Here is a 23,520-nt window from a genome sequence, read left to right on the forward strand (position 1 = left end):
ATGATCTAAATAGGTATGTTGCATCTGTTTTCACTGTAGAGGATACAAGTAGCATCCCAGAAATGGCTGTAAATCAGGAAATGGAAAGGAGGGAAAACTCAGGAAAATTACAATCTCCAAGGAAGTGATATTGAATAAATTGTTGGAGCTGCAGGCTGACAAACGTCCAGATGGATGTCACCCTAAGGAGATAGTTGCATTGGTTTCTATTTTCCAAAATCCTTAGATTGTGGAAAGGTTTTATTAGATTGGAAGTTGGCAAAAGCAACTCCTTTATTCAAAAAGGGAGATACAAAGCAGGAAACTGCAGGCCAGATAGCTTAAATCTGTCATAGGGGAAAATGTCGGAAGCGTTATTAAAAATGTTATGCAGGGCATTTTGAAAATTCAAGGCAATCAGACAGAGTCAACATAGTTTTGTGAAAGGGAAATTATATTTCAATAATTCATTGGAATTTTTTGAAGGAGTCACGTGTGCTATGGATAAAGGGGAACTGGTTGATGTCGTGTACTTAGATTTCTAGAAGGCATTTAATAAGATGTGGAAAATAAAAGCACGTGATTTATGGGGTGACATATTGACATGGATTGAAGTTTAGCCAACTAACATGGAACAGAAAGTGGGCATAAGTGGGTCGTTTTCTGGTCAGCAGGATGTGACAAGTGTGTTCCATAGTTATCAGTGCTAGGGCCTCAACCTTTTGCAAATTATATTAATGATTGGATGAAGGGATTGCAGGAATGGTTGCTAAATTCACTGACAATACAAAGAGCCTTAGGTAGGAAAGGAATTTGCAGGGAGATTGTCAGGAGGCGACAAATAGGTTCAGTGAGTGGGTGAAAAATCTGGCAAATGGAGTATAATATGGTTAAAAGTAAAATTGTTCCTTTTTGGCAGGAATAATGAAAAATAGACGATTTAAATGAGGGAGCTAAATGTAATATCTCCAAGGCTGGATGAGCTCCAAGGAGGATACAGAGTGCTTTCAGTGTGATTTGGACGAGTTGAGTGAGTGGGTAAATGCACGGCAGTTGCAATATAATGTGGGTAAATGTGAGATTATCCACTTTGGTAGCAAAACAGAAAGGCATATTCTCTGAATGGTTATAGATGGAGAGAGGGGAATGTGCAGTGTGACCTGGGTGTCCTCATAAACCAGTCGTTGAAAGTGAGCATGCAGGTGCAGCAGGCGGTGAAGAAGGCAAATGATATGTTGGCCTTTATAGTGAGAGGATTTGAATACAAGGACAGGGACGTCTTGCTGCAGTTACACAAGGTCTTAGTAAGACCACACCTGGAATATTGTGTGCAGTTTGCTCTCCTTTTCTGATGAAGGATGTAAGGAGCGCAGCAAAGGTTTACCAGACTGATTCCTGGGATGGCGGGGATGATGTATGAGGAGATATTGAGTTATAATCATATAAGACAATGATTATATTTCATAGCATTTAGAATAATGAGGTTATTTCATAAATACCTAGAAAGTTCTAACAGAACTATTCAGGGTAAATGCAGGAAGGAATATCCCAATGTTGGGGGATTCTAGATCAGGGCTCATTGTCTGAGGATACCGGGTGGACCATTTAGGACTGAGGTGAGGAGAAATTCCTTCATCCAGAGAGTGGTGAGCCTGTGGAATTATCTACCTCAAAAATAAGTTGAGGCAAAAAAAAATTGTGTGTTTTCAAGGAGTTTGACATTGCCCTTCGGGGTATGGGGGGGTGGAAGCAGGAGCAGGTTACTGAGTTGGATGATCAGCAATGCTCATAATGAGTAGCTGAGCAGGCTTGAAGAGCTGAATGGCCTCTATTTTCTATGTTTCCAGAAACTTGCTACCTATTTAGAGCTCTGAGGCACAGAGGGATTTGTGTGTCCTAATGCATGAATCAGAGGGGTATGATCAAGAGGAGTATTGACAGGGTGGATGTGAAGAGGATGTTTCCTTTTGCCAGAGAGTCTAGACCTAGGGAACCTGTTTAAAAATAAAAGAGTACGTATTTAAGGCAGAGATGAGGAGAAATCTTCTCTCTCAGAGTGTCATGAATGTCTGGAACTAGTTGAAACAGAGTCTTTGATTATTTTTAAGACAGATCTGAGTAGATACTTGAAAGAAAAGGTGGAGGATTATCCAGGGTAGACAGGAGTGTGGGATCACATGGCCCAAATATTGTATTGATATTTGAAATAAATCAGTTATCTTTCCTGATACGAAGATTATGCATCTGAAGGTATTTCAATGTGGCTTCTGGATTATTTAAGTGTTCTTGCTTATGTGTATCAGTGATGAATACGTTGTCAAGGCAACATTGTACTCCCTGCAGGTCACTCAAGAACTGGCCCATGGGCTGTTGAAATAAAGCAGGTGCTGAAATTATCCCAGAAGGTCATCTCTTCTAGTGGAATAGGCCTTTATGTGTTATGATAGTGAGCAGGTGTTGAGACTCAGCTGTGACATTAGTTTGCAGATGTACCTTCAGTACATTGATTTTGCTGAATTTTTGTCTTCCTGCCAGACCAACAAAGAAATCCTCAGTTAATGGTAACAGGTATTGATCCGCACAGAAAACTGGATTGATTGTTGTTTTGAAATCACTGCAAATACGTATAGTGCCATTCTACTTGATTACAGACACAGTAGTGGTGGCTAGGTCTCTTGTAGTGACAGGTTAGAATCATAGAATCCCTACAGTGCACAAGGAGGCCATTCGGCCCATCGAGTCTGCACTGACAACAATCCCATATGCCTATGCCCATAACCACACATATTTACACTGCTGATCCCTCTCATCCACGAATCCCGGGACACTAAGGAGCAATTTAGCATGGACAGTCAACCTAACCGGCATATACTTTTGACTGTGGGAGGAAACCAGAGCACCTGGAGGAAACCCCTGGGGCAGGGGTAATTATGATGCAATTAGGCAAGAATTAGGGAGCATAAGTTGGGAACAGAAACTGTCAGGTATGGGCACAAAGAAAAAAGGGAGCTTTTTCAAGGAACAAATACTGAGTGTCCTTGATAGGTATATCCCTGGCAGGCAGGGAGGAAATGGCCAAGTGAGGGAACCATGGTTCACAAAGGAGGTTGAATGCCTTGTCAAGAGGAAAAAAGAAGCGTATGTAAGGATGAAAAAACAAGGTTCAGCTGGGTTGCTTGAGCGTAATCCCACAACACCAGTTTAAAGTCCAAACAGGTTTATTTGTAGCAAAAGCCGCAAGCTTTCAGGACAGCCTATCCCTTCATCAGGTGGCTGGGAGTTCTGATCGTAAAAAAGACACAAAGACACAAACTCAAATTACATGCATAATGATTGGAATGTGAGTCTTTACAGCTAATCAATTCTTAAAGGTACAGACAATGTGAGTGGAAAGAGCTTTAAGCACAGGTTAAAGGGATGTGTATTGATTATGATTATTATTATTATTGTGATCCAACCAAAGAACACACCCGTCAACTCAACAGAATGATCAAGACCTTTGATCCGGACATTCAGAGCATTCTCCATGCTCTCATCCCACGCACTCCCTGCATTGGAGATCTCTATTGCTTCCCAAACATACACAAGGCAAACACACCCAGCCGTCCCATCATATCGGGCAATGGGATCCTGTGCGAGAACCTCTCTGGTTACATCGAGGGCATCCTGAAACCCGTTGTACAAAAAACCTCAATTGGGATCTCGGGTTCATGTCACACTATCTGTAACCCCCATGACTTGCCTGGGTTTGCAAAATCTCACTGACTGTGTGCAGTTTTGGGCGCCGTACTTACGCAAGGATATTTTGGCCTTGGAGGGAGTGCAGAGGAGGTTTACTAGGCTGATGCCGGAGTTGAGGGGGTTGAGCTATGAGGAGAGGCTGATTAAACTAGGCTTGTACTCGTTAGAGTTTAGAAGAATGAGGGGAGATCTCATTGAGACGTATAAGATGATGAATGGGATGGATAGGATAGAGGTGGAGAGACTCTTCCCGCTCAGAAAGGATAATAGGACTGGGGGCACAGCCTCAAGATAAAGGGGGGGGCAGTTTAGAACGGAGTTGAGGAGGAACTTCTTCACTCAAAGGGTGGTGAATCTCTGGAATTCTCTGCCCGCTGAAGCGGTGGAGGCTACCTCGCTAAATATTTTTAAGACGCGGGTTGATGGGTTTTTGATAAGAGAGGGGATTAAGGGTTATGGGGAGAGGGCGGGAATGTGGAACTGAGCCATGACAGATCAGCCATGATCTTATTGAATGGTGGGGCAGGCTCGAAGGGCTAGATGGCCTACTCCTGCTCCTATTTCTTATGTTCTTATGTTCTGACCTGTCTGGAGACAATACACATCTCTTTAACCTCTTTAACCCTCTTTCCACTCACATTGTCTGTACCTTTAAGACTTGATTATCTGTAAAGACTTGCATTCCAACCATTGTTTTGTAAATTGAGTTTGTGTCTTTATATACTCTGTTTGTGAATAGAATTCCCACTCACCTGATGAAGGGTAGCACTCCAAAAGCTAGTGGCTTGTGCTACCAAATAAACCTGTTGGACTTTAAGCTGGTATTGTGAGATTTCGTACTGTGGAAACTACCGTAGACATGGAGAGAATGTGCAAACTCCTCATAGACAGTGACCCAAACCAGGAATTGAATCCAAGTCCCTGAAGCTGTGAAGCATCAGTGCTAACCACTGTGCCACCATGCCACCCTCACGTTCAGGTTGTTGTATCCATAAGTCTCATTAATTCAGATTCTGCTTTTAGACACGTGCAATTGGATTCTGTTTTAGCCTTGAGACTTTTCAGCTGGCTGCTTTGCTTGATCTTGAGTGTCACCTGAACTCCTTTCATGGAACCAAATGTGTCCTCAAATACACTACTGCTTCTCTCTATGATGCTATGTAGTTCTGTTTGAGAATCAACTAACCCGTTTATAGATTCCAATTTAACTTTATCTACTCGAGCCAAGGATGTCCAAAAAGAGCTGGAAAACTTCCCGGACAACATGAAGTGGCACATCGTCAGTTTGTTGACTTAGCTCTATTTTTGGAGAGTCAGTGCAGACCCAATGGACCAAATGCCCTATTCCTGCATTGTAAGGATTCTATATCATCCAGAGAGTCACCAAATTCAAATATTCCATGGGGCACTTTAAGGTTCCACAAATTGTGCTTTCTTCTCTCTTGCTAGCTGACTTTGTTTATGGAACCTAAAATGCTCTGCTATAATTAAGAGTTTGGGTGAATAATTGTGTCCCAGTATCTTAATTAATTCTTGGTATCTTTTCCTACCTGGTTTACAAGGCAGAACTAGACTTTGGAGTAAATTGAAAGTTTCACTACCAGTGGTGCTAAGAAAAGCAAGCTAAAAATTATCCTCAGAACTTGTTTGCCAGTATGTAATAATGAAATCCTTCTACATTAGACTTCCAGTTCTTGGATTCTTCCTCAAATGAGTCAATAGTGCCAAACTTTCCTGCCATTTTTATTGGGTTACTGGGATCCACGCAGTAACTTTTTCCAGGAACTATCCTTGATAACAAATGGTTTTGTTTTATTTTTCAGTGAGAACCAATGTTCTTGCTCTAGATTTCAATGCAATGCAAGTAAGATCCATTTTTTATTCTGCCTCTGTGCCATACTTAAACTAAAGACATGATGAGCTCTGCATCCTGATTTTACTTTTGGTAGGGACTTTTCTTTCTGACCCATTATCTTGCTGGTCTGATGTCAAGTACAATTACTGACTTGCTGATTCTACTCCAATCATCAGAAACATTGAAATGAGATCAACTCTTCAGCGAGTAAGTGCGGCCCTGATTTTTCTTTTCTACTTTTCTTAGAAGAGAATTGGTAATCCGCTCCTTGTCGCCAGTTTTCTTTTTATCCTGGTGTATGTGTTACATTTTTGAGGATAAAGAAAAGTAGAGTCACAGCACTTGGGTTGGTTGCAGTCAACAAGGCAAATTTATTGTGAAGTAGTCCACTGTGCAAAGGCTTAGGCTAGACCAATTAAAACAACCAATTACATCACAAACTAAATACATAAATAGACTCTTAAGGTGACAGTACAACAAAAAAAGAATTAACAAATATGTAACAGGAATCATCTGAAAAACTGACTTAAATCACAAACTGAAGATGGTTCCAACTGTCTTATAGTAATAGTAATAACTATAGTAATAGTTATCCAGAAAAGGTTAGAAAAATCAAAACCATATTCTTTCAGAGAGCGAGTGCAGACATAATGAGCCAAATAGCTCCTATACTGTGAAGACTCTGTGACTGTAACTCCTAGCTAACTATTGTATTGATCCACCCCAACCCTCCCCGGAATACCCCCAACTCTCTGACTCACCATCCACCCTGCTATCCCCCAACCTTTCCCCCACCTCAGCTGCTCCCCACCCACCCATCCAACCTCCTGACTCTCCGCATTCCCCTCTGACTACACTCCCCTCCATCCGAGTATACCCCATCTGATGACCCCAGACTCCTGAATGCTCTCCACCCCTCACCCATCCTCCAACCCCCTAGCCCCCACCCAACCCTATCCATTTATCCAACTCAGTTACCTTCTCCCTTGTTTCGCAAAGACGCTAGGTCTTTAAACCAACCTGGTTCTTTTATTTCACTTCTTTTACACCATTCTAAAAGTTACAAAGCAACTACTCACAGTGGACTGGGTGGACCCTAAACCAACCCTTGTTTGCTCCAAAAACCAAATTAAAATTCCAACCGAATCCAATCCATGGTCCCCCAAGAGAGACAAACAAGATCCAAGCTGACAAGATTGCACCCCATCTTGGGCTTGATCTGATGCTTGATCTAAGCCAAAAGGCCAAGTTTAAAAAAGTTTTTTTTTACTTTGTCCTTAATGTTACAAAGCCAATGCTCAGAGCTTACAGGGCAGGCTTGAATCCATCCCTTGTTTGCTCCAAAAACCAAATTCCAAGATCCAATTTAACCAAGTGCGTGGACCCATAAGAGAAACAAACAAGATCCAAGCAGGCAAGATAAGGCATTACACCATATCTTGAGCTTGTCCAAAGGCCAAGAGTTCGGACAGCTAGAGCTGTGGAAGATCTCCTGCCCTCGCGATCCACTGAACTACATCTCTCTTTCTCAGCCCAAATTGGAAGTTTGGGCAAGAAAGGCAAGGCTGTATTTCTGCAAAATTATCTCGGAGCAGAGTGACATCCAACTGTTGTGTTGCCAATTGCCATTCCACAGAGGTTACAGCCCAAACTATATATAATTATTAATATAGTTAATAATTATATGTAGTTATATAATTATAATTCATAATTATAATTAATTATTAATATGCATATACATTTAATTGTGTAATTAAAGTAAGCAAACAATTTACATTAAGATATTTATACAGTGCCAAAGGAGTACTGTCAACAAAGAACAAAGAACAAAGAACAACCCAGCACGGGAAACAGGCCCTTCGGCCCAACGAGCCCGCGCCGCCGCATCGCCCTACACCTATTCTACCCTGCATGTCTATGAATGGGACCCTACTCAGTCAGATTCAGGGAAGAAATAGTGTCAATTTGGTGGAAACCAATTAGCCTAAGAGCATATCTTTGGGGTGTGGGAGGAAACCGGAGCGCCTGGAGGAAACCCACGCAACCACAGGGAGAATGCGCAAACTCCCACAGACACAGGCCCAAATCCATGTATCTGCACAGCTAGCAGTGCTAGTCACTGAGCTGTTGTGGAGCCCGTCTATCGGTCCAGGATCAAGCACACACACCGACATGAAGTACTAGGCCACTCCTGGACTTCCAAGAGCAGCCCACGCACGACCCGCCGTGTGCATGCCCCTCGCTTGACACGAGGTGGACCTCCACCTGTGGAATAAAGACAAAAAATATTAATCATACAGCCTGCCCTTCCGGTGTCTCCCGAGGTTTAACCCTATTTAATAGCCCCTACCATATCCCTCCATTCTCATTTCACTCATGTGCCTATCTAACTGCATCTTAAACGAGTCCAACGTTCCTGCCTCCACCACCCTACTCGGTAGCGCATTCCAGACCCCCACAACTCTCTGTGTAAAGAACCTTCCTCTTACCTCCAAATTATAGCTCCCCCCCCTCACCCTTAAGTGATGACCTCTTGTGTTCGTACCCAGTCTAGGGAGCAGTCTCTCACTATTAACTCTATCTATTCCCTTCAGTATCTTATATACCTCTATCATGTCCCCTCTCAATCTCCTTCTTTCCAAGGAGAATAGCCCCAGTCTCTTCAGTCTCTCCTCGTAACCCAGTCCCCCCATGCCAGGCAACATCCTGGTAAACCTCCTCTGCACCCTTTCTAGAGCCTCCACGTCCTTCCGGTAATAAGGTGACCAGAACTGGACGCAGTACTCCAAATGCGGTCTAACCAACGTTCTGTATAACTGAAGCATTAGACGGCAGCTTTTATACTCTAAGCCCCTTCCTATAAAGGCTAACATCCCATAAGCCTTCCTAACAACGTTCTCCACTTGTGACGCAACCTTCATGGATTTGTGAACCTGCACTCCCAGGTCTCTCTGTACGTCTATACTCCTAATCGGCCTACCTTTTATCACATAGCTCCTCTCTGCGTTATTCCTTCCAAAATGCATCACCTCGCATTTGTCAGGATTAAATGCCATCTGCCACCTATCTGCCCACTCCACCAACCTATCTATATCCTGTTGTATCACCTGACAATCCAGTTCTGTACCCGCCAACCCTGCCATCTTGGTGTCATCAGCAAACTTGCTGATCACACCACCTACTCCCTCTTCTAAGTCATTTATGTAGACTACAAAGAGGAGAGGTCCCAGTACCGAGCCCTGCGGCACACCACTGGTCACTGGCCTCCAGCCCGACAAGGTACCCTCCACAACTACCCTCTGTCTCCTATTTCCCAACCAGTTCTCAATCCACCTAGCTACCTGGCCTCGTATCCCATGCGCCTTAACCTTTTCTACCAGCCTACCGTGAGGGACTTTGTCAAACGCCTTACTGAAATCCATATAGATGACATCAACGGCTCTCCCATCGTCAACCGTTTTTGTCACCTCCTCAAAGAATTCCACCAGATTCGTAAGGCAAGACCTCCCTCTAACAAAGCCATGTTGCGTATCCCTAATCAGATCGCAACGCTCCAAATGCTCATACATCCTACCCCTAAGTATTTTTTCCATTAACTTCCCTACCACCGACGTCAAACTCACCGGCCTATAATTCCCAGGGTTATCCCTACTACCTTTTTTGAACAACGGGACCACATTTGCTACCCTCCAGTCTTCTGGGACCTCACCTGTGTCCAAAGAAGAGACAAAGATGTGCGCCAGAGGCCCAGCAATTTCATCTTTCGCCTCCCTAAGCAGCCTGGGATAAATACCATCAGGCCCCGGAGATTTATCCGTCCTTACGCTACCTAAAAGCCCTAGCACTTCCTCTCTCGTAATAACTATATCCTGCAACTGCACCTCCGCTCCCTCCAAGAGACCGCAAGATTCCGAACCCCTCTCCTTCGTGAATACCGACGCAAAGTATTCATTCAGGAGCTCCCCCATTCCCTCCGACTCAATACACAACTCTCCACTCTTGTCCCTAAGAGGACCAATTTTCCCTCTAACTACTCTCTTGCCTCTAATATAGGAATAAAATGCCTTAGGATTATCCTTAATCCTACTGGCCAAAGCCATCTCATGCCCTCTCTTCGCCCTTCTAATTCCCCTTTTTAGCTCCCTCCTACTCTCTCTATATTCCTCCAGCGCACACTCCGTACCCATTTGTTTTGACCTAACATACGCCTCCCTCTTCTTCCTAACCAAGTCTTCAATATCCCCCGTAATCCACGGCTCTCTAATCCTACCTTTCCCATCCTTTCGCTTAACCGGAACAAACCTCCCCTGCAACCATTTCATTTTGTCCCTAAAAGCCTCCCACTTGCCAACCGTGGACTTGCCAGCTAACAGTCCCTCCCAGTCAGTTTGCTGCAGCTCCCTCCTAATCCTGCCATAGCTCGCCTTTCCCCAGTTCAGCACACTCCCGCTTGGACGGCACTCGTCCCTTTCCATTTTTATCCTAAAGTAGACGGACTTGTGGTCACTGTTTGCCACATGTTCGCCTACCTCTACCTCACCCACCTGCCCTGGCTCGTTTCCCAACACTAAATCCAGTATAGCCCCTCCCCTAGTCGGGCAAGTTACATACTGTTCTAGCGACCCTTCCATAACACATTTCACAAACTCCTCTCCCTCCGTACCCCCAGCTCTAGGCCCCCTCCAATTCACTCCGGGAAAATTAAAATCACCCACTACAACCACTCTATTCTTTCTGCACCTGTCCAAAATGCCCCTGCAAATTCCCTCCTCCACTGACTTTGGGCTGTTGGGTGGCCTATAGTACACCCCTAGCAGTGTGATCTCTCCCTTTTTATTCCTCAACTCCACCCACAGCGACTCAATCCCTATCTCTTCCATATCGCCCTCCCTCTGCACTACTGTGATGTTTTCCTTGACTAACAGTGCCACCCCTCCACCTCTCTTCAACCCTCCTCTGTCACACCTAAAACACCTGTACCCAGGAACATTCAGCTGCCAGTCCTGCCCTTCCCGTAACCACGTCTCCGTTACAGCCACCACATCCAACTGCCTCACAAACATCAAGGCCCTAAGCTCATCCGTTTTCCCTGCCACACTCCTAGCATTGAAACAGACACAGTTCAACCCACAAATGTCCCTCGGAACCACCTTCTCCCTTATAATTTTCCTTTCACCCGTCTCTCTCCCAGCCACCTCCCCACCCCCCCTCCCTATTAGTTTAAATCATTCCTGAACACCCCAGCTAACCTCCCTGCTAAGACACTAGTCCCCCTCCCGTTCAAATCCTCCCCACCCCTCCTGTACAGTTGCCTTTCTCTCCTAAACACCTCCCAGTGATCTACATAAGTAAACCCCTCTACCCTACACCAGTCCCTCAACCATGCATTCAACTGCATGATCTCGTCATTCTTAGCCCTGCTCGTACTGGGCAGCAACCCAGACAGTGCCACCCTAGAGGTCCTGCTCTTTAGTTTGGCCCCCAACTCCCTAAATTGCCTACGGACCTCTCCCCTACTCCTCCTTCCTATATCCCCCTCCCCTACGTGTACTATGACCTCTGCCTGGGTCCCCTCCCCTTTCAAAATTCCCTCTACCCTTTCCATTATATCCTTTACCCCTGCTCCAGGGAGGCAGACCACCATCCTGGAGTCGCGCCCTTGCCCACAGAACCTCCTATCAATCCCTCGGACCCTCCCATCCCCTACCACTATCACCTTACCAGCCCCCTTCCGTCCCTCTAAATCAGTCTCCCCTTCCTTCCTATTTTTCTGTGCCCCTGCCGACGAACCTTGGGGGGCCTCCGGGGAGGCCGGGGGACCCTGACTACTCTTCTTCTTCCTCTTTCCCCTCCTAACAGTCGTCCATCCTCCCTTATCTTCAGCCCTTGAGACCTCCTCCTGCTCATGTTTCCCAGCCATTATCTCCTCATTCTCCCTAACTAGAAACGCATCTTCCAGTCGCCCCTCGAGTTGCCTGACCCGGGCCCTCAATCGCTGCAGTTCTAAACATTTACTGCAGATGTGTACCTTGGGGACACGTGACACCACCAGGAACTCCCACATGTGGCACCGGACGCAACTTACATTCCTCCCTATATTCCCTGCCATGTCCCAACCTCCTGTAAGTGCCCAAGGTAGAAATCTGTCACTCACCTTCTCCAAGCCTGCACTCGCCTAAGCCCAGCAAGCCAAAGCCCTTCTCACTCAGTTCCCACTCACTTCGCTGCCCGCTCCCGACGCTGCCCGCTCTATACTGCTACCCCTTTTTTATACCCCCCGCTCCCCCTTAACGACAATCCCCTGGCCTAACTTCCGGTACGGAAGTAAACTACACTCTAACAAGCCCCGAGAACCGGAAGTACAGGAAAAAAGTGGTTTTCACTTTAAATCAGTCACTCACCACAGCCACAGCCACCAGGTTCAATGCTCCGGAGAACAATGAGTAATTATTAATTATGTAACAATATGCAACTTATTAAAATATGGTAACATCAAAACAATTATTTGACATTATGCAAATTGGTGGTATAATAAGATGTGAATAACCATAGATTAGCATATCATTATCATAATAATCAGTGGGTGAATATGTGTTGCTCATGCTGTGGCAGGTGCTGAGCTTCAGGCACGGTTTGATTGGTGTCCTTCACCTGCCACACGAGCTCCATTTTCAAGGTCCCAAAACAAGCATATTGTTGCTGCTACTGTGTTCCGCCTCCACACTCCATTGATTGATACTTGTACTGCTCAAACTCCTTTTCAAGAGTTTCAAACGTAAGCCCGTGCACTGTTCCCATTTCAACTTCAACCCAACCACTCACTCGTTGTTAAAGAAAATGTTTAGAGAACAACCTACATCACGGCAAATCCACACTACATTACTTTATTCTGTGCTTAAAATGGCCATTGGGAGTGATCAGAAGGATCTGCTCAAAGTTGTTCTATTACAGCATATAGATCATATGAGTAAATTCAAATCTATAAAGATCTAATCATATCAGCCATCATTTATACAGATCTAATCAGATGAGTATAGTCAATTCTGTACAGATCTAATCACATTCCTCAACACAATAGATTTCCTGTCTTGTTTACGCAATAGGTCTTTACCAGGATACAACTACACCCACAATTAAATCACTTATGTGGTTGTAACTTCTTTTTCCCTGGAGCATTCCATTTTTTGTATGCCTTCATTTTATTCGACTCATGCTATCCTCTCGAATCCCTGCCAAGCCATGCCGTGCCATATTTTCTGAGTTAGTCCTTTATTTATATTCTATTTTGTCACCATGATTCTGTCTTGAGGCTCTCAGCGGCTGTACCCACGGTCAGTGGCCGCTGCTGGCAGAAGAAAAGCTCGGCTTGGCACTTCACCTTCTTGTTTTCTCTCTGTCAACTCCCCCTTTCCTCACCCCACACGGCCTGAAAGGTTAAACTCTGTTTCACTGTACAGTTGCTGCCAGATCTTTTGATTATTTCCAGCACCTTTTTCTAAACTTTTCTTTCTGATTTCCAGCATCTGCAATATTTTTCTGTTGCAATACTCATAAGATGACCAGTAACAACAGTCCTAATTCATAAGAACCATTCTCATAGCAACTACTCGCATTCCATGGCTCCCAGCAACCTTCCCAACTGAAAGCAACCAATCCCATCTTGGGGCCCACAGCAATTGGCCTGGTTGTCCCCAGTAATTTTCAGAGCTGCACTCCCATGCTTGCTGCTGATAGACTCACTGGTGAGACTGCAAGTGAATCTGTGCGAATGAATGTGTTCGTGAGTCTGCAAGAGAATATTGAGTAACATGGATTATTGTCCCACGTTACCAATACAAGGTTGGTAACACCAACTTGTTAATGTGTTGTTAACACAACACATTAACTTGTTAATGACTTTCCGTCCCACATGCATATCGAGCCAAATCCATTCAACCCCAAAACCAAATAGCAAATTCAGTCACACACCTCTCATATTACAATATTATTCCCAACTCACTGGTTGTGCATTCTGTCTCCTATCAGATAGCTGTGAAATGTAATCCTATAATCAATGCTAATATTTCCTGATACCAGCACTGAGGGAGCCCTGCCCTTCAAGGTATATGTATTTTGTCATTGTCCCCATGGAGTTCCGGAAAGCAAAATAACTAATTATATTTGATGACCCCCAAATTACCAAAGTCTCACTTTTTTGTAACTTTTATTCTAATGTGAATCAATCACCATAAGTTAAAAAAAAGGCAAATCATATATGAACGATAAATTACACATACTCTTTGCTATATTTGCTCTTCTATTATGTAGAATTAGTCAGTATGCCACTCTGCTTGTATGGTCCCAGTTTCTGCCATACAATTCTTCCAATTAAAGTTTTATTTTTTACAAGTTTATTTAGTGTCCTAAGTAGGCTCACATTAACATTGTGATGAAGTTATTGTGAAAATCTCACCACACTCCAGCACCTGTTTGGGTACACTAAGGGAGAATTTAGCATGGCCAGTGCACCTAACCAATACATCATTTGGATTGTGGGAGGAAATCGAGCCACCTGGAGGAAACCCATGCAAACATGGGGAGATCACGCAGACTCCATACGCATAGTTCAATTCCTAGCTTGAGCAACTGTCTATGCGGAGTCTGCACATTCTCCCTGTGTTTGCGTGGGTTTCCTCCAGGTGCTCCGGTTTTCTCTCTCAGTCCGAAAGACATGCTAATTAGGTGCATTGGCCATGATAAATTCTCCCTCAATCTAAAGATGTGTGGATTAGATTGACTGACCATGCTAAATTGACTCTTCGTGCTAGGGGGATTAGCAAGGTAAATATGTGATGTTGTGGAAATAGATCCTGGCTGGGATTGTGGTCTGTGCAGACTCGATGGTCTGAACAGGCGCTGGAGTGTGATGACTAGGGGATTTTCACAATAGTGTTAATGTAAGCCTACCTGTGATACTAGTAAGTAAACTGTACCTGAGCACTAAATGGGTTCTGGGTAATCAGTCATTTGGAAGTGAAAGAAACAGCAGCAATCCTAAATGTGGGTGGCATGGTGGCACAATCAATCGCACTGCTGCCTCACATGTCCGGGACCTGGGTTCAATTCTGGCCCCGAGTCAGTGTCTGTGTGGAACTTGCATATTCTCCCTGTGTCTATGGGGGTTTCCTCCAGGTGCTCTGGTTTTCTCCCACAGTCCAAAGATGTGTGGATTAGATTGACTGACCATGCTAAATTGACTCTTAGTGCTAGGGGGATTAGCAAGGTAAATATGTGGTGTTGTGGAAATAGATCCTGGCTGGGATTGTGGTCTGTGCAGACCCACTGGTCTGAATGGCCTCTTTCTGCACTGCAGGGATTCTATGATTCTATGAATGTGCTTTCCTGTGGTCAAGAATCCAGTTGTCTGACTCTGCTTTTTGTCTCTCCTCTCTCCAGCTGTTTATTTTCTTTTTTGCCTCTGGCTGCCCTATGACCTTTGTGTTTTAACTTGCTTCCTATTAGTCCTGCTTAAAGGTTGCTGAGTTACATGAACCAGTATTTTATGTGGTATAAAAGCTTAGTAGCTGTTATGCTCATAATTAATGTGCATCATTAGTGATATCAGGTCCCTGTCACTGGAAAACAGAAAAAGGTGTCATTGAAAGATGCTTATCTACCCCTGCATGTAGTGATAAAGAGTTAACAGATGTTTGACAGTTCTTGGCCTGTTATTCAGTTATCTATATTAAACACATCCTGGAACCACTTATGATGGTACTTCATAGTGGCAGCCATCAAATATAGAGCACCCAGGGAACAATTGAGCAGGATAGAAGCCTTATGAGAACCAGCCAGCACACTTCTCTATTCCAGTGGCAGCAGCACATACTGCATTTTAATAAGATAGGATGTTAATGAAGACATAACAACCTGTGAAGATGTTGGTAAGGTCTTTGACTCATATTTCAGTCTTCAGAGGAACATTATTATAGAACATGTGACATTTAACAGGTATGTTAAGGAACCTGGAGAAAGTATTGATTTTTTCAGTAATGATCCATATCATTTGGCTGCTAGTTGCGAGAATAAGGCTCTTAAGGACGCAGCTCTTAAGGATGCTGGCATCAGCGAAAATGGCGGAGGATTATGCTTTGCATGTTGAAGCTGCTGGGGTGAAATGTGAGAAGAAGGGGGACTTTATCTTTGTTCTGGGAAGGAGGGGAGGGGGTGAGGGTTGTGGCACGGGAGATGGATTGTACTGTTGACAACTGTAGATGGGACTCCACGGTTGAAGACAAAGGAACACATATTAGAAGCACCACTTTGGGAAGTGACATCATTGGAACAAATGTGCTGGAAGTGAAGGAGCTGAGAGAAAGGAATGAAGTCCTTACAGGATGTAGGGCACGAAGAGCTGTAGTCTAGATACCTGTGGGAGTCAGTGGGCTTGTAATAGATATTGGTAGATAGTCTATTGCCAGAAATGGAGACAGAAAGGTCAAGGAAGGGAAGGGAAATGTCTGAGATGTACCAGGTGAAGATGATGGAAGCAAAGTTGATGAATTTTTTGAGGACTGGATGAAAGCGTGAAGTGGCTCCAAAATACTCATCGATGTACCGGTGAAGGAGTTGTAGGAGGGGACCTGGTAGGCCTGGAACAAGGAATGTTCCACATTCCCTTTTCCTCCGCATGCAAAGCATAACCCTTGCCAACTCCAGTGAGATGCCACCACCAAATGCATCTTCCCTTCACTCCCTCTGTCAGCATTTCGCAGACACCATTCCCTCTGGGATAACTTAGTCTACTCCTCCGTTATGCCCAACACCTCTCCCATCACTCATGGCATCTTTCCATGCGATCGCAGAAGGTTTAACATCTGCCCCTTTGCTTCTTCTATCCAACGTCCAAAACACTCATTCCAGGTTAAGCAGTGTTTCACTTGCACCTCTTTCAATTTGATGTATTGCATTCGGTGCTCCCAGTGTGCTCTCCTCTATATTGGGTGATCGCTTTGCTGAGCACCGTCGGTCTGTGCACGATCAAAACCCTGACCTTCCGGTTGCTTGCCATTTTAACACAGGATCCTGTTCCTGTGCCCACGTCTGTCCTTGGCCTGCTGTAATATTTCAGTGAAGACTGGAGGAACAGTATTTCACCTTCCAGGTAGGAACTTTACAGCCTTCTGGCCTCAACATTGAATTCAACAACTTCAGATGAACCTGACCCCCGCTTTGTTTTCATTACGTTTTATTTAATTTCTTACTGTTCTCTACCTTTTATTTCTTTACTGTCTTTCTTCATTTTTCTTCTCCCCACTCTTTCCCCCTGATTTACCCCCTTCTCTTCCCTTTACTCCCTCTTTGATTCTCCTTTTCTAAATTTGACCTGTGTCCCATCCATTCTCACCACCCCCCCAACCCCACCAACATTTTCATCTGTCACAGCTTCCCCTCTCATTTTAGCTTTTCTGCTATTTGGCCATTCACACCCTTTATTCTCTCTGTGGACTGTCTTTCACAGTTTTTTCCCTTGGTTCATGTGGCTATGACTCATCTTTCATTCCCTCACCCTGCAGTATTAATATCTCGCACTTTCTATGTTTTTTAGCTTTGACAAAGGGTCATCTGGAGACTAGAAACATCAACTCTTTTCTCTCCTTCCAGAAGCTGCCAGACCTGTTGAGATTTTCCAGCATTTTCTCTTTTGGTTTCATATTCCAGCAGTAATTTGCTTTCATTTAAGATACATTGTATAATTAGTGTTAATTTTGTTACCCAATTTTTCCGTGGTTAACAGTGTCTTTTTCTTGTTGTTAAAACTAATTAGCAGTCTTGTGACTCTGGTTCTCCACATTTGTTGAACCAGGCTTCTGTCCAGTTGCAACATCAATTGGGATCATAACACAGGTTTTAATTCTGGCTAAGAGGGAGATTTTGTGGATTTCAACCACTGACTCAGTCCAGTTTCTGAGCATTGATGCCAGCACTTCCACTAAAAAGAGGGCCCAGAATGATGAAAGGATATTTCCTACAATATCCAGTATTCCTTTTCTGGCATGAAAAAAACCCGAACGGTCCAAAAATTGGTCTCTCCAGTAATGCTGAATATAATTTCCTGCACAAGGGCCATTTTAAAGTGATATGTCACAATAGGAAGCCTCTGACGACAAAATATAAAGGTTTCCCTTTATATTTTGAGACGATAAAAGACATAAAGGAACACAAAGTGCCATTCTTGGATGAAGTTGCAAAATCCAAGGGGACCTTTTGGAGTGTGATCGTCAATGGTTACAAAACTAATAAGGAGTGCCAATTCTTTCTGGTATAATACAGTGGCTGAAGCCTGAGATTCTCCAGTCATTTACCATTCAACTCCATGGTCCAAGGACATTCCACTGAAGGCGCAAGGGCAAATAATTGCCACACTTTGTGTGGAAGAAATAACTTAGGCTGAAACTTTGGAGTTTGTCCAAGGATTTATTTACATGATATCATGGAGAGTCTGCCGCAGTCCTCAAACTGCTTATCAGCACTCTGTTTTACATTCACACAGAGCTGATGTTTTATACAGTGAAGCAAAAAACTTCATGTGATTGATTTTGATTACATTTGCACATCTAATCAAATTTTCTTATAAGATACGTCTATCACCAAGGGTGGAATACACTTAGTTCTTTGATCCGAGAGTCAATCATAAAAAGGATTATCGTGTTCTTTATACAACAATCATCTGTTTCTAATTAGAACAAGTTTCTCATTGTTCTCCTTCTGACCCAACTTGACCCATAGTCAAGTATCCCACCATGCAGCAGTATATACATTTTCTTCTACACTTTGTTAAAAGGGAAGAATAATTTCAGTCTGTTCATATTTGCTACTTATTTACAAAGTGGAGGAGCTGAAGAACCAGATCAAAACAGATAAGTTCAATCGGGAATTTCCCTACTTATTTAAATCATCATAGAATCAAAGAATCCCTACAGTGCAGAAGGAGGCCATTTGGCCCAGTGAGCCTGCACTAACAGCAATCCCATGGCCCTATCCCCATTTTACCCGACAAGTACCCTGACACTAGGGGCAATTTAACATGGCCAATCAACCTAACCTGCACATCTTTGGAGTGTGGAAGGAAGCCGGAACACCTGGAGGAAACCCGCTGAGGCATGGGGAAAATGTGCAAACTGCCCACAGACAGTCACCAGGGGCTGGAATTAAACTTGGTTTCCTGGCACTGTGAGGCAGCAGTGCTAATCTATGTGTCAACATGCCACTGTCTGGGAAGCTGCAAATACCACATTACTTTAAAATCAAATGCCAAACCAGTTTAAGTTTATTTATTAGCATCACAAGTAGGTTTGCAAAGGAGTTGGTGTGAAAATCCCTAGTTGCCACACTCTGGCGCCTGTTCAGTTACAGTGAGGGAGAATTTAGCATAGCCAATACACCTAACTAGCGCGTCTTTCATCCTGTGGGAGGAAAAGGGAGCGCTCAGAGGAAACCCAGACAGATAAGGGCAGTGATCCATGTAGGGAATTGAACTTGGCCTTTGTCACTGTGAAGCAGCAGTTCTAACCACTGTATCACCATGCTGCCCCATAGCAGCAAGGAAGGTTCCATACTTTTGGAAAAGGTGAACAAGAGGTTGACTTTGTGCTACATCATGGGGTGATATCGCTTGTCCATAACACACTTGGTGCTTACTTGCAATTATGTAGGCCTCACACAATTGAACAACTGAATTCCACCCTTTGGCATTTGTTGACCAAAGCTTGTGAGAAGCTCAGTCTTCACTCGACTGGATACAAACAGTGGCTTCTGGCAGCTCTCATTAGATGAGGACCCCTGGCTACTTATGTTATTCATCACATTCTTTGGCCAGGCGTGCTTTAGTTGTCTGATGGCCTGCACTCTAGGGTCCTAAAATAAATGGCTGCAGAAGTAACAGATGCATTGTTTGTAATATTCCAAAATTTCCTAGATTGGGGAAGTCCCATTGGATTGTAAAACCATATGTATAAAACACCTTGCTCAAGAAATGAGGGCGACAGAAAACAGCAAATTATACAAGCCATTGTGCTAAAATCCATTATTAAAGAGGCAGTGGCAGGATATTTAGAAAATCACAATGCAATCAGCATGGTTTGTGAAAGGAAATTGTGTTTGACAAATTTATTAAAGAGTTCTTTAAGGATGTAACAAGCTGGGCGAATTGAGAACCAGTAATTGTGTATTTGAATTCCAAAAGGCATTTGAAAAACATGCTGCATAAAAAGTTACTACACAAGGTAGGAACTTATAGCATTGGTGGTGGTTTTGGAGGGAAGGGGTGATGGTGACATATCAGCATGAATAGAGGATGGCTAGGCTTAAACAAATCGAACAGTCAGGATGAGGTATCATCATCAGAATGGCAAGCTATAACTAGTGGCTGACTTGGATGAAGGAGCCAATAGTATTGTAGATAGGTAGGAGAATAAGTTATGAGGAAGATACAAAGGGTCTGCAAAGGGATATAGACAGGTTAAATGAGTCAATAAAAAATTGGCAGGTGGAATATACCACGCAATCTTCCTGAATATAAGTGCTGCCACCAGTGGGAAAATTGGAGTGTTTCCCGCTTGCCCTGGCAGAATGATCCAGGCCGCATTCAAACTATTTTAATGATTCAAATCTTCTCCCACAAGAGTCACGATGCACCAAACTTCCCAACGCATGATTTACTGGAATTGAGAATCAGCTGTTTGCAGCTGACAAGCTGGAGCACTACTTAAATATTCCCTGCAGCACTGACTGTCAGTCCACCAAGAAGATGGCCAGTAGGTGGTGGCAGTAACTTCAAAGGGAGTGGGCAGTCAGAGGTCAGCTGGATCCCAGGAAACAGATGTCCCAGAGCCAGATGCCAGGCCTCTTGGAAAGATCTGATGGTGTCCAAGGCTGGGCTTACTCTGATGGCAGAGGCTCGTGACAGCACGGCCCAGACAGAGAGCGACATATCCCAAACACAGGGGGCCAAGGTCAATGGCGTCAGCACCTTGGTTCAAACATTGGCGGGCCCCCAGGACTAGCAGCACCAGGTGACACAGAAGCTTCTGGAGTTCATTCCTGCTGCTGCTCTGTCACACATCTTGTAGCCCAGGTGTCAGCGAGCACCCAGAGGGACTGGAAGTGCTGGAACTCATCCCAGGGTCTTCCACCAAGGAGACTCTGGCAGTCTCTAGCTCTTTCGAATCCCCCCTCCTGACCACGGCACATCTCCGGGGCAGGGGATAGAACAGGGTGAGATGGCAACCTATGACACTCAAAAGTCGGCCAGGGCCCTCCAGGTCCAAGCCCTCCAGAGGATGCTCACCGAGGGCATCACAGGAGAGAGGGTGTGGAATGAAGAAGGCCATCTCCACTTCTGATGTGTATTCAGGGGAGACATAAGAATAGGAGCAGGAGTAGGCCATTTAGCCCCTCGAGCCTGCTTTGCTATTCAATAAGATCATGGTTGATTTTTTTGTGGACTCAGCTCCACTTCCCCATCTACCCACTGTAACCCTTTATTCCTTCACTGTTCAAAAATGTTATCTATCTTTGCCTTAAAAACATTCAACAAGGTAGCCTCAATTGCTTCACAGATTCAGGAATTCCGCAGATTCACAACCCTTTGGATGAAGAAATTCCCCCTCAACTCAATCCTAAACTTGCTCCCTCTTATTTTGAGGCTTTGCCCCTTAGTTCTCATTTTCAATGGAAAAACCTCCCTGCTTCTTTCTTATAAAATTATGAAGGGAATAGTTAAGTTTCTATAAGATCTCCCCTCATTTTTCTAAATTCCAATGAGTATAGTCCCTCAATCTTTCCTCATAAGCCAAACCTCTCAATTCGGCTAACGTTACGCCGTTGTTTAAGAAGGGTGGCAGGCAAAAGGCAGGGAATTATAGGCCGGTTAGTTTAACGTCTGTTATAGGTAAAATGTTAGAATCTGTCATCAAGGAGGAAATAGCGAGGCATCTTGAGGGGAATTGCTTGATAGAGCAGACGCAGCACAGTTTCGTTAAGGGGAAGTCGTGTCTGACAAATTTATTGGAGGTCTATGAGGATGTGTCTAGGGCGGTGGATAGAGGAGAGCCGGTGGATGTGGTCTTTCTTGATTTTCAGGAGGTGTTTGACAAGGTACCTCACAAGAGGTTATTGCAGAAGGTAAGCGGGCATGGAGTTGGGGGTAGGGTGTTAGCGTGGATAGAGGATTGGCTGTCAAATAGGGGGCAGAGAGTGGGGGTTAATGGGTGCTATTCGGATTGGTGACTAGTGGAGTGCCCCAGGGGTCAGTGCTGGGGCCTCAGCTATTTACCATTTATATAGATGATCTGGAGGAGGGAACCGAGTGTATGGTGTCGAAATTTGCTGATGACACCAAGATTGGTGGAGCGGCAAATTGTGCGGAGGGTGTGGAGAGTCTGCAGAAGGATCTAGATAGGCTGGGCGAATGGGCCAGGAACTGGCAAATGGAATTTAATGTTGGCAAGTGCGAGGTTGTCCACTTTGGTAGGAATAATGGTAGGAAGGACTATTACTTACGTGGCGAAAAACTGCAGCAGGTGACGGTACAGAGGGACCTCGGGGTCCTTGTGCATGAGTCGCAAAAACCCAGCCTGCAGGTGCAGCAGGTGGTCAGGAAGGCAAATGGGATGCTGGCCTTCATAGCGAGGGGGATTGAATATAAAAGTAGGGAGGTCTTGCTGCAGCTGTACAGGGCACTGGTGAGGTCGCAGCTGGAGTACTGTGTGCAGTTTTGGTCACCGCACTTACGCAAGGATATTTTGGCCTTGGAAGGAGTGCAGAGGAGGTTTACTAGGCTGATGCCGGAGTTGAGGGGGTTGAGCTATGAGGAGAGGCTGAATAAACTAGGCTTGTACTCGTTAGAGTTTAGAAGAATGAGGGGAGATCTCATTGAGACATATGATGAATGGGATGGATAGGATAGAGGTGGAGAGACTCTTCCCGCTCAGAAAGGACAGTAGGACTAGGGGGCACAGCCTCAAGATAAAGGGGGGGGGGTGCGGTTTAGAACGGAGTTGAGGAGGAACTTCTTCACTCAAAGGGTGGTGAATCTCTGGAATTCTCTGCCCGTTGAAGTGGTGGAGGCTGCCTCACTAAATATTTTTAAGACGAGGATTGATGGGTTTTTGATAAGAGAGGGGATTAAGGGTTATGGGGAGAAGGCGGGAAAGTGGAACTGAGCCATGACAGATCAGCCATGATCTTATTGAATGGCGGGGCAGGCTCGAAGGGCTAGATGGCCTACTCCTGCTCCTATTTCTTATGTTCTTATGTTCTAATTCCAAAATCAGCCTAGTGAATCTCCTCTGTGTTCCCTCCAGTGCCACTATATCCTTTCTCAAATAAGGTGACAAAAACTTAAATAGTAACAAGTGTGGTATCACCAGCACCTTATACAGCTGCAATACAACCGCCTTGTTTTTAAACTCCATCTCTCCAGCAATGAAGGACAAAATTGCATTTGCCTTCTTAATTACCTGCTGCATCTGCAAACCAACGTTTTGTGATTCATGCACAAGGATACCGAGATCCCTCTACAGAGCAACATGTTGCAATTTTTACCAAGTAGATAATAGTTCATTTTGCTTTTTCCTACCAAATGGATGATCTCACATTTACCAACGTTGCACTCCATCTGCCAGACCCTTGTCATGTATTTAAACTATATCCCTTTGCAGATGTTCAGTGTCCTCTGCACACTTTGCTCTACCACCCATCTTAGTGCCAGCTGCGAACTTTGACACACTACACTTGGTATCCAACTCCAAATATTCTCTGTAAATTGTAAATAATTGCGATCCCAACACTGATCCCTGAGGAACACCATTAAGACATCTAGAAAGAGTGCTAGGCCGTGTAAGATTAAGATGTTGTAGGAGATGTTGTCTGGGTGAAGTCATATAAATTTCACTTGAGAGAAA

This window comes from Carcharhinus amblyrhynchos, chromosome 1 (assembly GCF_965287045.1).
Source record: "Carcharhinus amblyrhynchos chromosome 1, sCarAmb.v2.hapA, whole genome shotgun sequence".
Classification (NCBI taxonomy): domain Eukaryota; kingdom Metazoa; phylum Chordata; class Chondrichthyes; order Carcharhiniformes; family Carcharhinidae; genus Carcharhinus; species Carcharhinus amblyrhynchos.